This window comes from Plecotus auritus (assembly GCF_963455305.1).
Source record: "Plecotus auritus genome assembly, chromosome: 5".
Classification (NCBI taxonomy): Eukaryota; Metazoa; Chordata; class Mammalia; order Chiroptera; family Vespertilionidae; genus Plecotus; species Plecotus auritus.
The window spans coordinates 53,320,986-53,334,890 of record NC_137776.1 but is presented as its reverse complement, the minus strand read 5'-3'; the positions used below and the strand labels follow the sequence as shown (position 1 = coordinate 53,334,890).

Genomic DNA, 13,905 nt, shown 5'->3' with positions numbered 1-13,905 from the left:
GGCTGCCTCCTGCATGCCCCACAGTGGGGATTGAGCCCACAACCCACGCATGTGCCCTGACCAAGAATCGAACCGTGACCTCCTGGTTCAAAGTTTGAAACTCAATCACTGAGCGATGCCAGCTGGGCTAAAGTTACAATTTCTTAATACAACAAAATTGGCCTATTAGTTTCAGAACACCAGTATTAGAAGGTAGACATTTGAAACTGTGGTAAAGTCCATATATCCTCCCCTAAGCACACAAATCAGCTATTCTATCAATCATGATATAAAAATATTTCATGTCCCTCCCCCTTGAATGCACTGAATCAAATCTATTATAGGGTTGTGATTTTTTTTCACCTGTAGATACCATTTTTAAGATCACCTACAATGTATTGAGTCTAAATAACTGGAATTGTTGGTTTATTTTATTTTAAAATGTTTCTCATGTCTGTAGAGTCAGTATGTTGTGGGCACACAGAAAAATATTTAAAGTTTTACAAAAAATTTCAAAAAGTCATTAAAATGACTCCCAGGTCTCTCTCTAGTCATAGAGGAGAAGAAAAGGAAGGGTTTCTCTGACCTCACCATGATGCTGTATTTTAAAGTGGGAGGGAGGCTGTGGGATCATGATGGACATCAGGGCCTTCAGCCTCCCCATGCAGTCCCTTCCATCCCATCCAAAGCAATGAAAGCCATAATTTCATTATAAATCCATAGGCAAGCATTTCCAGGGATGCAATGTCTCCTTGTTGGAAGATTCATTGCAATTTCCTTTTCCTTTGGTATTGGAGAAGGAAATAATGGTCATCCTAAACCACATAAATCAGTTTTATGGACAAGACACAGTAAGATACAAACCTGATTTCTCAAACGGAAATGAAATATAAGAATGTAAAACATCCAATGAGGTCAGCATTGCAATACTGTTTCAAAATGGGCATTAAATTACCAAACTACTTTTTATTACTTTATAAGTATTATTCATCCTCTGTTTTACAACCAAGCAATACATTTAAAATTTCTCAGTATGTACATATATCAAGTCATTGTGTTATACACCCAAAACTTAATCCAATGTTATGTTAATTATATCACCATTTAAAAAATCACTTTAGTGTTCTGTATGAATTTTCCATTTTAAATTCTTATTTGGGAGCTTGGTTTATTTATCTACTAGAGGCCCGGTGCACAAAATTTGTGCATGGGGGGGAGAGTGTTCCCTGAGCCCAGCCTGAACCCTCTCCAATCCAGGACATCCCTCTCACAATCGGGACCACTGGCTCCTAATCACTCACCTGCCTGCTTGATCACTCCTAACTGCTCCCCCTGCCAACCTGGTCACCCCCAACAGCCCACCCCTCACCGGCCTGGTCACCCTTAACTGCCCCCCCCCCCCGCCAGCCTGGTTACCCCTCACTGCCCCCCTCTGCTGGCCTGGTTGCCCCACACAGCCTGCTGGTCAGTCATTTGGTCAGCCCTCACTAACCCCCCTGCAGTCTGGTCACCCCACGCAGCCTGCTTGTTCAGTCGTTTGGTCAGCCCTCACTAACCCCCCTGCAGTCTGGTCACCCCACGCAGCCTGCTTGTTCAGTCGTTTGGTCAGCCCTCACTAACCCTTTTGCCGGCCTGGTCACCCCACGCAGCTTGCTTGTTCAGTCGTTTGGTTGGCCCTCACTAACCTCCCTGCCGGCCTGGTCGCCCCATGCAGACTGTTCGGTCGTCTGTTTGGTTGTTTCAGTTGTGACGGTCGCTAAGGCTTTTATATATATAGATTTTTTTTCTTCAGCTCAGGTGTAAGAGGCCACTATCAGTATCTACTGAGGATGCCATCGACGGCATTTTTCATAACAACAAACTCTCTTCCTTTCCCCAAATCAGTCAGGAGTATCACACCTTTGACAGCTTGCTTCCTTTATTTCCTCTGCTTAGAGACCTTCTCTTTTCTAGCTATATCCCCGCTACCCTTTATCTGTGTACCTCTCCACCACCTGACTCCACTCCCAATCTCTTTGAGAGCAAAAACAATGTCTTATATATTTTATTTCCCAAACATATGCCAGTGTCTGTGGTTGAATTAAGGTATTTTCTGAATTGATGACATCTGCTGACTATTGATGAATCAAAATTCCAGAATAAAATCCCACAAAAATCTATATGTAGGATAAAATAACTTTTTTAAACCTTATAAAACACAATGTCAACTGACAACAAAAAATGTTCACTACTTCTTTAGAGAGATGATAATCACTGAGGAACTGTGGGGCTCCAAAGTTCTCAGAGATCCTCCAGACAAGGATTCTTATTTTGGATCTGAGGAATGATGTCAAGAGCAGCGATGTGACTTGTCCAAGGTCACACAGCTAGTTTTATGCCACAAAAGTCCATTCAAATTTTTCCACATGAAGGAAATTAATATTGAGTAGGTGCATCAGCACATAAGGAGCAAAATGGAAGTGAGTGGAATATTTCTAGAAATGCCACAATTGATTTTCACTCATGTTTGACAGAGAGATGGATGCGATGGAGGATCTGATTGCAGTTACTGTTTAAGAAGGTGATGCACTAACCAACATTGGTTTTAGCAAAGGTTAAAGAAAGTGACCGTCCTTCGGTCTAGCTCCATGTACTGATCTTAAATATTAATTAACCACAAAGGGTTCAAGCTCAAGGGCATGAGCACCAGCTACTCAGAGTGCAACCCTGACAGATTTCAGGAATGCAGGCCCAAAGACAGTCCCAGGAAATATCCAGGAAGCAAATGGTCATGAAGTTCTCAAATTTCTTTGAAAAGCCAAAATGTAATCTAAAAATTTATTTTCTGTTTCTTTAGAATCAGAAACCATATTTATATGGCAGTTATCTTTCATATATGGAAATAAAACTTGTCTCACATGGTTGAGTTTTATCCTTTTCTTTAAATATATAAAAGCTCCATAAAACTCTTGAGACAAGATAAAATATATCATAATATATAAAGGATAAAATATATCATAATATATAAAGCATTGTGTCCAGAGGAACTGCCATAGAAGGATAAAGAGAGGAAAGAAAGATAAATGTCAATTGTTAAAAATGCATGAACAATCATACAAAACTGAGTGACTGTGCTGGGTTCTGTTCTGTGCTTACATGTGCTTTTTCCCATCCTCTTAAGTAAATTTAATATTATGCTTGGGTTTTTGCATGATCTAATTAATATAGCAATTTCCCTGCTTTGCAAAGAAGAGTCTGTTAAAGCTAGTGTTGGGTTGATTACTGATTGGAACCTAAATACCAGTTTGCTATTTTAATATATCTTTAAATCAACCACATCACTTGTCTACATATTGAGGAGGTCTAATTAGATTTTTTAATGAAGAGGACTGTCTTTACAATAAAGTAAATAACTGATATTTATGAAGACATCTCTTTACAGAATAAAAGTGAACTTTGCTATAACAGCATAAGCAAATATGTAATTCCTGTTCCCTTAGAGCAGGGATGGGGAACGTCAGGCCCACGAAATCATTTGGTCTGGCCCTGCCACGGCATTAGGAGTGCGTTCATTAAATATTTGACCAAATAGAGCAGGCTAATTTTCGAGTTGATAATTTTGTATGGCCCTCGAATAATGTCAAAATACCCAAATGGCCCTTGGCAGAAAAAAGGTTCCCCACCCCTGCCTTAAAGAACTCTTTCTAGCATCTTTTTCTTTTCATGTACAAAGGCAGAAAGCCATTGACTTCACCAAGAGCACAGCAAAGCTCTCCGTAATGTGTGCACATGTCATTAGAATTAGGTGCTGCCGTGTTTCTCCCAGAGAGCAACACCACTTACACATCCCGAAGCAGTTTCTATCTTCAGAAATCTATTCACAAATTTACACAAATCACTTCTTCTCTCTCCCCTTGGGAAAAGCAAGGATTCCACTAAGGGCCAAAAAATGGACAGAGCTCATTCAGGGCCCCCTTCAGGGCTTCCAGTTCTTTAGAACAGATTAACAAATAAATGGGGAGAAGTCCTCAAGGAGAGCCAGACGATAATTACATTTAGCCCAGTCCTCCCAGAATGCCTTGGAACCTTTGTGGCCCATGAACTGAGTTTCTGCTTCTGGGATTGTCCCTATTCATATTGGATAGTAGAGCACTAGAATGTCTTCTTACCCACAACTGGCATCACTGTGGGTTTGGGGGTAGGAGAGAGGTGCTGGGCAGCCGTACTCCCAGGCCAGTGGGCAGTCTCCTATATCTGGTGTTCTGTAGTCAGATGAAAACAAACAGATTCCCCTACTCATCAGGGGATGTTGTCATGACAAAACTTGCCTTAACATTTTCCATGGCACTTGATACATGAGGAAGCTCAGAGACTGACATATTTGTTTCCATGCCCCACTCTGTCCCTTTGAAAGTCTTTACATTCTGGTTATTATCATGACGTTAAAGTAACCTGTATTCCTGCTCTCTGTGGGGAAGAGCAGGCTGGGTAGCAGGAGAGGGCTCCTTCTGTGTCTGCACCTCTTTAATTCACACACATGCAGTGTACCCATTTACATTTCTGCTCCCTTACTCTTTCTGCAACTAAGAAAATACAAAATGGGGAAATTTACATGACTTCAGCAATGGTGAAACGCAGAAATTACTTATTTCCCCTTCTTCACATGATTGTTGCTTCTAAGCTGTTAACGTCCTAACTCCCCTTTTCTGCTTTCCTGTTCCTCTCCCCTCTGCTGCCCAAAACAGCAGTACCTTTATTCATGTTCTCATCTGCCCAGTCTCCTCTCTAGGGAGTCACAACAGAACTACCTTCCATGAAACATCAAATGCTTTAAAATTGCACCTCGACTTCAGTCAGGAAATAGATGATACACATTTAACCAAAAGGGGTCAAATTAAGTGAAAATAATTTTTAACAGAGAAACTATTTACAAACTAGGCTAAGATGGTTGATGACGCATCCAGGAACCAGCCATGAAAAGAGCCAATGCCACCCCTTGGTCTTAATAGGTGAGAGGGGGAGCAACGGCACCAGGTTCCAGTAGCACTGGAGCTTTGGAAGACCCGGCAGGAGGTGACCCACAGGAGAATGCAGCCTCTTCCTTAGCTAGAAGGTGAGGTGTGATGGGAGGGATTCTCCAGTTTTCTACTAATGCCTGCCTTGGGCAAAACTCTAAAGAAGCAAGAAGACACGGGCCTCCTAGAGTATGTCTACCCAAGGAAAGTGCCCTCTGGGGACTAAGGGTCTTTCCATCCCCTGGTCCCACTTCTACCTGACATTTCACTCCCACCACTCCCCTCCCTGGATGTGCACTCAACAGCTTCTGCTGGGGTGGCCCCGCTTCCATGGCCGCGCTCGCACTGGGCTCTGAACTCTGTCCTTCCCATGTGCACATTTAGTCCTCCCAAGTTTGCATGTCGCTTGGTACCTCATCATCTTGTTTTAGTGCCTTAAACCTTCTCTGTGTACAGTCCCTTCATCCACACTGTCCTTCTTCACACTTCCATTGCTTTAAAAGCACAGGGAGGATAACTTGCAAGTTCTACCAAACGCGAAGGGCTGGTGAGAAGTGGGGAGAAGAACTGTGCCCCATCTTATCTCTGAAAGCACTCCCCTTTTTCTTGGCTTTAAAAAGCAAACACATGAATGTAAAATATTTTGCAGAGATAAACAACATCTTTATGAGATGAATAGCTTAACTCAGCACAGTGCCTACTATCCAGTAGGTACTCAGAAATAAATATATTGATATGTCAACATCACCACTTTCAAATAATTTCTAACAATGATCTAAGAGAAATAATAATTGATAAATGCTGAAACCCCGCAGCAATCTCATGAAATGGATTCTGAAATCATTATCGCAATTTTATAGATAAGGAAACTGAGACTCAGAATAGTTTAGCAACTTGGCCAAGGTCACACAGTAGAGATGATTAAGTGTGGTCTTGAAACCAACAATCTGTCTCCAGAGTACCCAATCTTACCACAAGTTCCTAATGTCCTGTTTTATATAAACCTCTGCAATATCACATTATTAAACTCATTGTGGTAAGTCTCTGGGATCCAAGTATAAAGGCAATCAAGTGGAAGATGACAGAGCTCCCCACTGGGCTGGATTACATCACATTACACTCACTCAGGATGCAATGGAGGAAAGGCATTTCTCTGGGTGGCCAAACCAAGATAGTTGGTAGGTGTGCAGTAGATTTACAGCCTGATTTCTGCCAAACATGTTGGGGGTGCTGCGGTCTGTGGCGGGCTTGGAGGGTGGCAGATGGCAGTTCTTCCTTTTCATTTGTTTTGGATTCTTCAATCTTCCATATAATGTAACTATGTCAACACCAAGTCAACAAATAAACTCCACAGGAGGAGTGGAGGGGAGAAGCTTGCCTTAGTCTGGCACTGCTTTAGTTTCCAGAGTCCACATTTATTACAAATGCAGAGGCTCTACAAGCAGAATTGCTGATCATGAACACTTCACAACAAGGCTGCTTTGGCAAAGCTTCATGTTGCAAGCATCATCCTCAATGAGCTGCTTTTTCTCAGCTCATTTTCAAAAAACAAAAGTGAAGTGCTTTCTGGCTCTGCTTGATATTTGTGAAGACAAAAGACACACAAAAACACCATACTTTCTAAATTTAAAAACTTGCTTCTCAAAGTATGGCAGTGGACTCCCAGCATGACCATCTCTTGGGAATCTTGGGTTCCACTCTTTCCTGCTAAAGCAGGATTTGCATTTTCACAAGATCACAAGGTGATACCTGTGCACATTAAAGTTTGAAAAATACTACTTTTGGCAATGATCTTCACAGCCGCCTCAGATCCTTAAGACTACCCACATCTCTCTGCACCCAGAACATGTAAATCAGCCACTGTCCTCACCATTCCCTAACACTTCCCTCCACCTCTGGAAGGTGTGCTTGGAAGTCTGAGTCAGGCACTTCCCTTCTCCCACTGAGAAAACGCCTAACCTACCCTTCACATAACACTTGAATGTCAATTGTCCTTTATGCACCTTAACTTTTCAGTTTTTCTCTTCCCCAGGCCCATTCTGCAAACAACCTTGTTGCAACTTTCTGAAATTTTTTATAGCTATCCAACCACCTGAAATATATGTTTTGTTTTTTTCCAGAATTGACAAAGTATTATATATATAGATGTATGCCTTGTTTAATGCACATAATTTACCTTGAATCTCTTACCTTGTTATTATTTAGAGTACTTTAATTTCAAAAAATTAAATTTATTTAATCAGTCCTCAAATGATAAACACTTATTTTTAGGGTTTTTTAGTTTGTTTTTGCTTTTTGGGTTGTTTTTTGCTATTACAAACAATGCTGGTATAAAACATCACTTTATAAGCTCTTTTCCCACTTGTGTAAGTTTTTCTGTAGGCTTCATTCTCAGGAAATGGCTCTGCTGAGTGGAAGGGTAAGTGTCTTTAACTTTGGTAGATATATTAGACTTCCCTCCAAAATTTTGACGCCATTTTGTACTCCAGTAGCAATAGCATTAAGATCCCTGTTTCCTATACCTTTGCCATTTAGACCCTGAGAAAGAAGATACTTAAGAAGGGCTCCTGGTGGCTAACTGGGATCAAATTTAAATAACAATAATAATAGTAGTAGTAGCCAGAGCCTAGCATCCATTTCTACACAGAGGCTTCGCACGTGAACTGCACTCCAGAGAGAAGCCTGCACTGAACTGTGTGCCTCCGCACTGGACTGCCTCCTTGTGCGGTATTTCTGCCATCTGAGCCAGCCCTTATAAAGGAGTCCCTGGAATCCTATTTCAGCCAATAGGACTGAGGCTTACCCCATCCAACTGGAGCAGTGTAGCTATACCCCCATCAACCTACCAGAGTGACTCCACTCCGTCCAATCAGGACAGTGCCTTTTGGACCAATCAAACTGTGAGGATTTGGAGTCTTCATTTACATGAGGGTGAACCAATCAGGGACCAGGAGTGGAGACTTCTGTCTATATCAGCCAGCTTCCCTCTGGTTCTGAGAGTGTATTTCCCTTTCCACCAAAGACTGAAGACTGCCTCTCCCTTGCTGAGCTGAAATGCTGAAGATGTCTCCCCAGAGCAAAGCAGACCAAGAGGAGCAGAACAGAGCTATCTAGCCAGAGAGGGGCCTGACCTCAGGACTGCCTCAGAGCCCTGCCCTATTATAATTGAACTGCTTTACAATGAATAAAGTTTTCTTCTTCACTGCACTCCAAATTGGGGATTCCTATTGGTGTTGACAACCATCCATAGGTTGACAGCTATCAGTAAGAATTATCATTTTTTTTTCTTTGTTAACTGGGAAATAAAAAGTGTTGACTTTACCTAGGAGTTTCCCATATGAGTTTACTAAGATATGTGGAGGAGAAAGGGAAAGTGCATTCTAAGAAGAGGAATACTGTTTACAGACAGATGTGAGGTTGGATCTGTGGAAGTGGCTCGAGTTTGGATAGGTGGACAGCTGGCCAGATCACACAGGGCCTGGCACACCTGCTACAGAAAGGTGGGACTCTGTTCACAGGGAAACCAGGGAATATGGTGCCGAGAAGCTAAAACCAAATATTTTGTTTTTTCTTTCCACCAGTTTGAAGGAGCCATCTATTCTTGTCAGGGCACTGACTAATACTAGCAGTATCCTTATAATTGATTCATTTGTTCCTAAAACCCTGTTTAGACAAGGTGGGTGTGCATGTGGGAGGGGTGGTTTATGTCAGGGGAAATGTTTAGTAAATCTAAAGACCAAAACATTTCTTTCTGATGTTCCAACTGTGCTAATACAAACATTTCTATAATGGTTTCACTAGAAACTGTACAATTGAAACCAACACTCTCTTACTATTACTGCCACTTTCCCTTCCCCCAATATTAGGTGATAATAGTATCTTTTAGGAAATTTCATAGGGAAGATTGATACCTGTTCTATTTTCCTTGTATCCCCAAATGAGACAATTCTAACAGAACATTGACAAGTCTTTTAGATATCCTATTTCACTGCTTCACTTTTCTGGACATAAAAATAAGTATAATGCCACTTTATCAGAGAACTATAATGTCATTTAAAAAAGAAGCAATGATTTTTCACAAATGAGCATTTATCAAATAAAGTCTAGATCATGAGACATATGTAACTAACAATGCACTTTAGGATAATGATAAAATGTCAATATCAAGAGTCACTTACTTATAATTCATTATCAATGCATAAACTAAATGGGCCTATTAAATGTGATCACCTTGGATTTGGTTGTTATTTGTATGATCATATTCCAGAGTTAAATTTATTTACACAGAATATTAAGATTAGAAAAAAATCTGAGAATTATTTAATTCAGGCTCTGTTGTCAAAAAATTCACATTAGCTTGGTAAAAATTTGTTTGGTTTTATCTTTAGGTCCAAATCATTTTGTTTTGTTTTTTTCAAAATAAATAAAATCTGTAATTAAAATTTTCTTTTTTCAGTAAAACAGAATGATAGATCTTTCAAGTTCTCAGGTATTTACTTTAAGATCAAAGTAAGTTGCAAGTGGCAGTGTGATCGGGTTTGGGGAAACTAGTACTTTAAAGGAAGAATTTGTACTTGATGTTGATGTTGAAAATAATATTTCAGGTTGTAAATCTGAGAAAGTCTCTATATCAAACCCAAACAATTTTTTTTCTCAAGTTAAATGAAAGTAGCATGAATGATTGAGAGTCATATATATGGCAGCCATAAATGAATCCATTTATTTATTTTAGAATTTGATTGTTCCTTTTAGATCTCATTTGTAAATTGGTATTTAAATGACTTAGTGAATAATGTTATGTAAAGTCCAAAATATAATGGAACTAGATAGCAATGACAATTATGCAACATTCATTCAGTAAACATTTACTAAGACTCAGTATCTGCCCAACATTGTGCCATGCACTGGGGCGTAGCAGTGAAAAAAGAGGGTCTGTTGCTATGGCTCTATTGTCTCATGAAGACTGAGCAGGTGGCTGAGTCAGTGCAGCAACTCTGCTAAAACTAAAGTTTATGTTAAATTAAATTTAATCTCATTCTTTAGGAGGGGGAATTTTCCCATTCTCATGGTTATTTTGAGACATTAAGTGATATAATACATGTGATTACTAGTATAATAAGTGATATGTTGAAGTCATTCCATAGTACATTAATATCATGTAGAAAGAACAATCTATAATAATAAAGAATAATATAGTAATTAGACTGGACGACCTTCCAGATGAAGCCGCAGTGGCGGGGGCCGAGGCAGAGGCAGCAGAGGTGGTGGTGGCTGAGCCCCTTGCACGAATTTTGTGCATTGCGCCTCTAGCTTAATATATTATACAAATAAATGTAAGATAAGTCAGGGGAAATGTATTAATCTTAGCAACTAAAGCAAGGACTTGGTAACACATATCAGCCCTGATGTATCTGAATGATTTTGGAGCATGACGATTCTTAAATAGGTATTTATCAAAAAATAGAAAGTGTACTCACCAAAGTGTTCAAATTACATACATTATTGAGTCTTGCCTTGTAGGAGAGTGAAAAGAGAAGATTTGGCATCTGGAGATCTTGAAATATTTTTCCTTATCTGTAAAATGATATCAGTAATGGGACCTTTCATATGAGGTTATTGTGGGTCTCAGAATGAATCTTATATAAAATTACTTAGAAATATAGGTATAATCATTAAATATAAGTATTTGATTAATTGAAATATATATATAGTTCACAGATATCTTGGAAAAACACTTACTTTGAATTTGCAGCACAGTGAATTAAAAAGAATTTCTAACTTGTGAAGTGTGTGTATGTGTGTGTTCATATGGACATATCTATTCCTATTATACATATCAGCTTTAAAAAATGTCAGGACTAAGCTGCTGAATTGTTTGGGGTAACAATTCCTGGGATGATATAATTTAAAATTCTATGACTAGCATGAAATATGTGATTTTAAGGGCCAGGAGCTATCATTCGGTATGACTTCTAAACACATGAAAATAAACTTAAACTCAATATCAGTCTCAGTTGTATGACTTTATGATGATATAATATGACCCCAACTGCCTTCTGTGAAGGGGAAATGGCCCTAAACCAAAGCCCTTGATCTTCTGAACTCTGATGTATTTGGGCAGTTACATCTAGCTATAACAGCTGTGAGAAGCTGGACTACTGTGTATTCTAGAGAAGAAGAATTTGTAGCTCTCAGAACATCTTGCAGGAAGGGGCAAGGTCATGGAAGAGGAAGGGGAGGATGAGGGGGGAAATCCCAAATCCTTAGTGAAATCCATTAAAACCCACCAAAGATGATTGGTATAGATAAATAAATACTTTTCTAGTGGAAACTAGTGACAGTTGGAATCTGGATCACTCTTTTAGAGTGACAAGGTGGTATACATGGAACCAGGACCCCAGGACACAGAAGATAATGTAAGACTTTAAGTCCCTGTGAAGCTGTAGAAGGCTTTTGGACTCCCCGACTGTGAAATTGGTAAGTATTTGAGCAAATTATACCTAGATCATCAGGGGGCAAAGAGGTCCCAGCTTATACCAGTGTTATACCAGTAAGACATATACTTACTTATTTGTAATTTTTAACCTGTCTGCTTCCAAAAGGAGGAATAATGCAGTTGTTGTATTATTTATTTTGTTTTGTTTTGTTTTGTTTAATTTTTAGCTGCAAACATTAGTTTGTACTTTATTTTGTATTTTTTTAAATAAATCTTTATTGTTCAGATTATTACAGGTGTTCCTCTTTTTTTTTTCCCCCATAGCTCCCCTCCACCTGATTCCCCACCCCACCTCATGCCCTTACCTCCCGCCACTGTCTTCATCCATAGGTGTAAGATTTTTGTCCAATCTCTTCCCGCACCCCTCACACCCCCTTCCCCCTGAGAATTGTCAGTCCACTCCCTTTCTATGTCCCTGATTCTATTATATTCATCAGTTCATTCTGTTCATCAGATTTTTTATTCACTTGATTTTTAGATTCACTTGTTGGTAGGTATGTATTTGTTGTCATTTTATTGTTCATAGTTTTTATCTTTACCTTTTTCTTCTTCTTCCTCTTCTTAAAGAATACCCTTCAGCATTTCATATTATCCTGGTTTGGTGGTGATGAACTCCTTTAGCTTTTTCTTGTCTGTGAAGCTCTTTATCTGACCTTTAATTCTGAATGATAGCTTTGCTGGGTAGAGTAATCTTGGTTGTAGGTTCTTGCTGTTCATCACTTTGAATATTTCTTGCCACTCCCATCTGGCCTGCATAGTTTCTGTTGAGAAATCAGCTGACAGTTGTATGGGTACTCCCTTGTAGGCAACTAACTGTTTTTCTCTTGCTGCTTTCAAGAGTCTCTCTTTGTCTTTTGCCCTTGGCATTTTAATTATGATGTGTCTTGGTGTGGTCCTCTTTGAATTCCTCTTGTTTGGGGTTCTCTGTGCTTCCTGGACTTGTAAGTCTATTTCTTTCACCAGGTAGGGGAAGTTTTCTGTCATTATTTCTTCTAATAGGTTTTCAATATTTTGCTCTCTCTCTTCTTCTGGCACCCCAATAATTTGGATGTTGGTCCGCTTAAAGTTGTCCCAGAGGCTCCTTACACTATCTTCATATTTTTGGATTCTTTTTTCTTTTTGTTTTTCTGGTTGGGTGTGCTTTTTTTCCTCATATTTCAGATCTTTGGTTTGATTCTTGGGGTCCTTTGATCTACAGTTGAGTTTCTGTATCTTCTTTATTTCAGACAGTGTATGCTTAATTTCTGACTGGTCCTTTTCCATTTTTTTGGCATTTTTATTAAGGTCCTTGAAGGTCTCACTAAGCTCCTCGGAGGTCTCATCAAGTTCTCGGTGGTTTTTAGAAGATTCCTGAGTAATGTTATAAATGTGGTTTTGAACTCTATGTCCAGTAGTTTGCTTTCCTCCATTTCTTTCATTCATGACATGTTTCTTTGTCTCCACATTTTGCTGCTTCCCTGTGTTGATGGAGTGGTTTTCTGTGGTAGGTGACCAGTGGTTCAGCCTATCACCTGAGGTGGACACTCTTGGTGCACCCCTTTGTGGGCTGAGTGCAAAGTCTTGGTGTAGTTAAGCCTTGCTTGCTGTTGGTACACTGGGAGGAATTGACCTCCCGGCCAATTGGCTGTGAGGACCTGCTGTGTCTATAATGGAAGAACTGCTGTGCTGGAGACACGCTTATGGGGCAGGACTTGTTTCAGTGGGGCTTTGGTGCTCACTGAGTCTGCCTCTTGAATGTGTCACTTATGGATGTGAGGAGTTGAAATCTGGTGTCGTCTCACACTGACAACTAGATACACTAGCTTCTGGATCTCCAATGGGGTACAGGTCAGCTACTGTCTGAGGCCACCCAGCAGGAGCTACAGCGAGAACTACAGTTTTCTCCTCTTTGCTTGGGGTTTGGAGGTTTTGGAGCTATCTGACCAGAGCTGCAGTTTGTTAGGTTAAGCTGCAATAGGGCAGGCCATTTATATGCAAAAGCCGCTGCGTGGAGCTTGGGTGGGTTTGTAGATTGTGCGGGGCAGGGTCTCAGGAAGTCACTAGGCTAAGGCGTGGCAAACAGCGATGGCTGCCAGTCAGCCGTCTCTGCATTTCGCGTTTCCAAGTCCCTGCATCCCACGCCCCAGCACAGTAAACAATGATTGCTGCGCGCACCTCTGCAAGCAAGCCACCCTCACTTTCCGACCCGATGGCAGACAGTCCAGCTTCTCCCCGTAGGAGTTTGGGTCCCCAGCGTCTCCCCAGAGACTGGAGTTCAGAGTAATTGAGAGCTTGTTTCCCTTTGGGTTGAAAAAAGCAGCGCACCCAGTCGCCCACCGCCAGCCCAATTCACGCACCTCCGTACCTCAGCTTTTCAGCGCTTGTGCACGTCTCAATGCTCTTTTGTCTTTCCTTCTAGTTGTAGAACTTCCACTCAGCCCGCTTTCTTGTGGTTCT

At 40.5% G+C, this 13,905-nt stretch overlaps 1 protein-coding gene across 2 annotated transcripts in view; it reads right to left on the bottom strand.

Annotated features, from left to right (window-relative positions):
- Positions 1–13,905, bottom strand: part of LOC308247756 (sodium channel protein type 1 subunit alpha) — a 129,861-nt gene that overhangs the window by 113,002 nt on the left and 2,954 nt on the right. The window contains exon 2 of one of the 2 annotated variants that reach the window (XM_080667270.1): positions 10,451–10,547. The exons of the other annotated variant lie outside the window; for it this stretch is intronic. The gene's annotated coding sequence lies outside the window, so the exon portion shown is untranslated. The remainder of the gene's footprint in view (positions 1–10,450; positions 10,548–13,905) is intronic. 2 annotated transcript variants of the gene reach the window in all.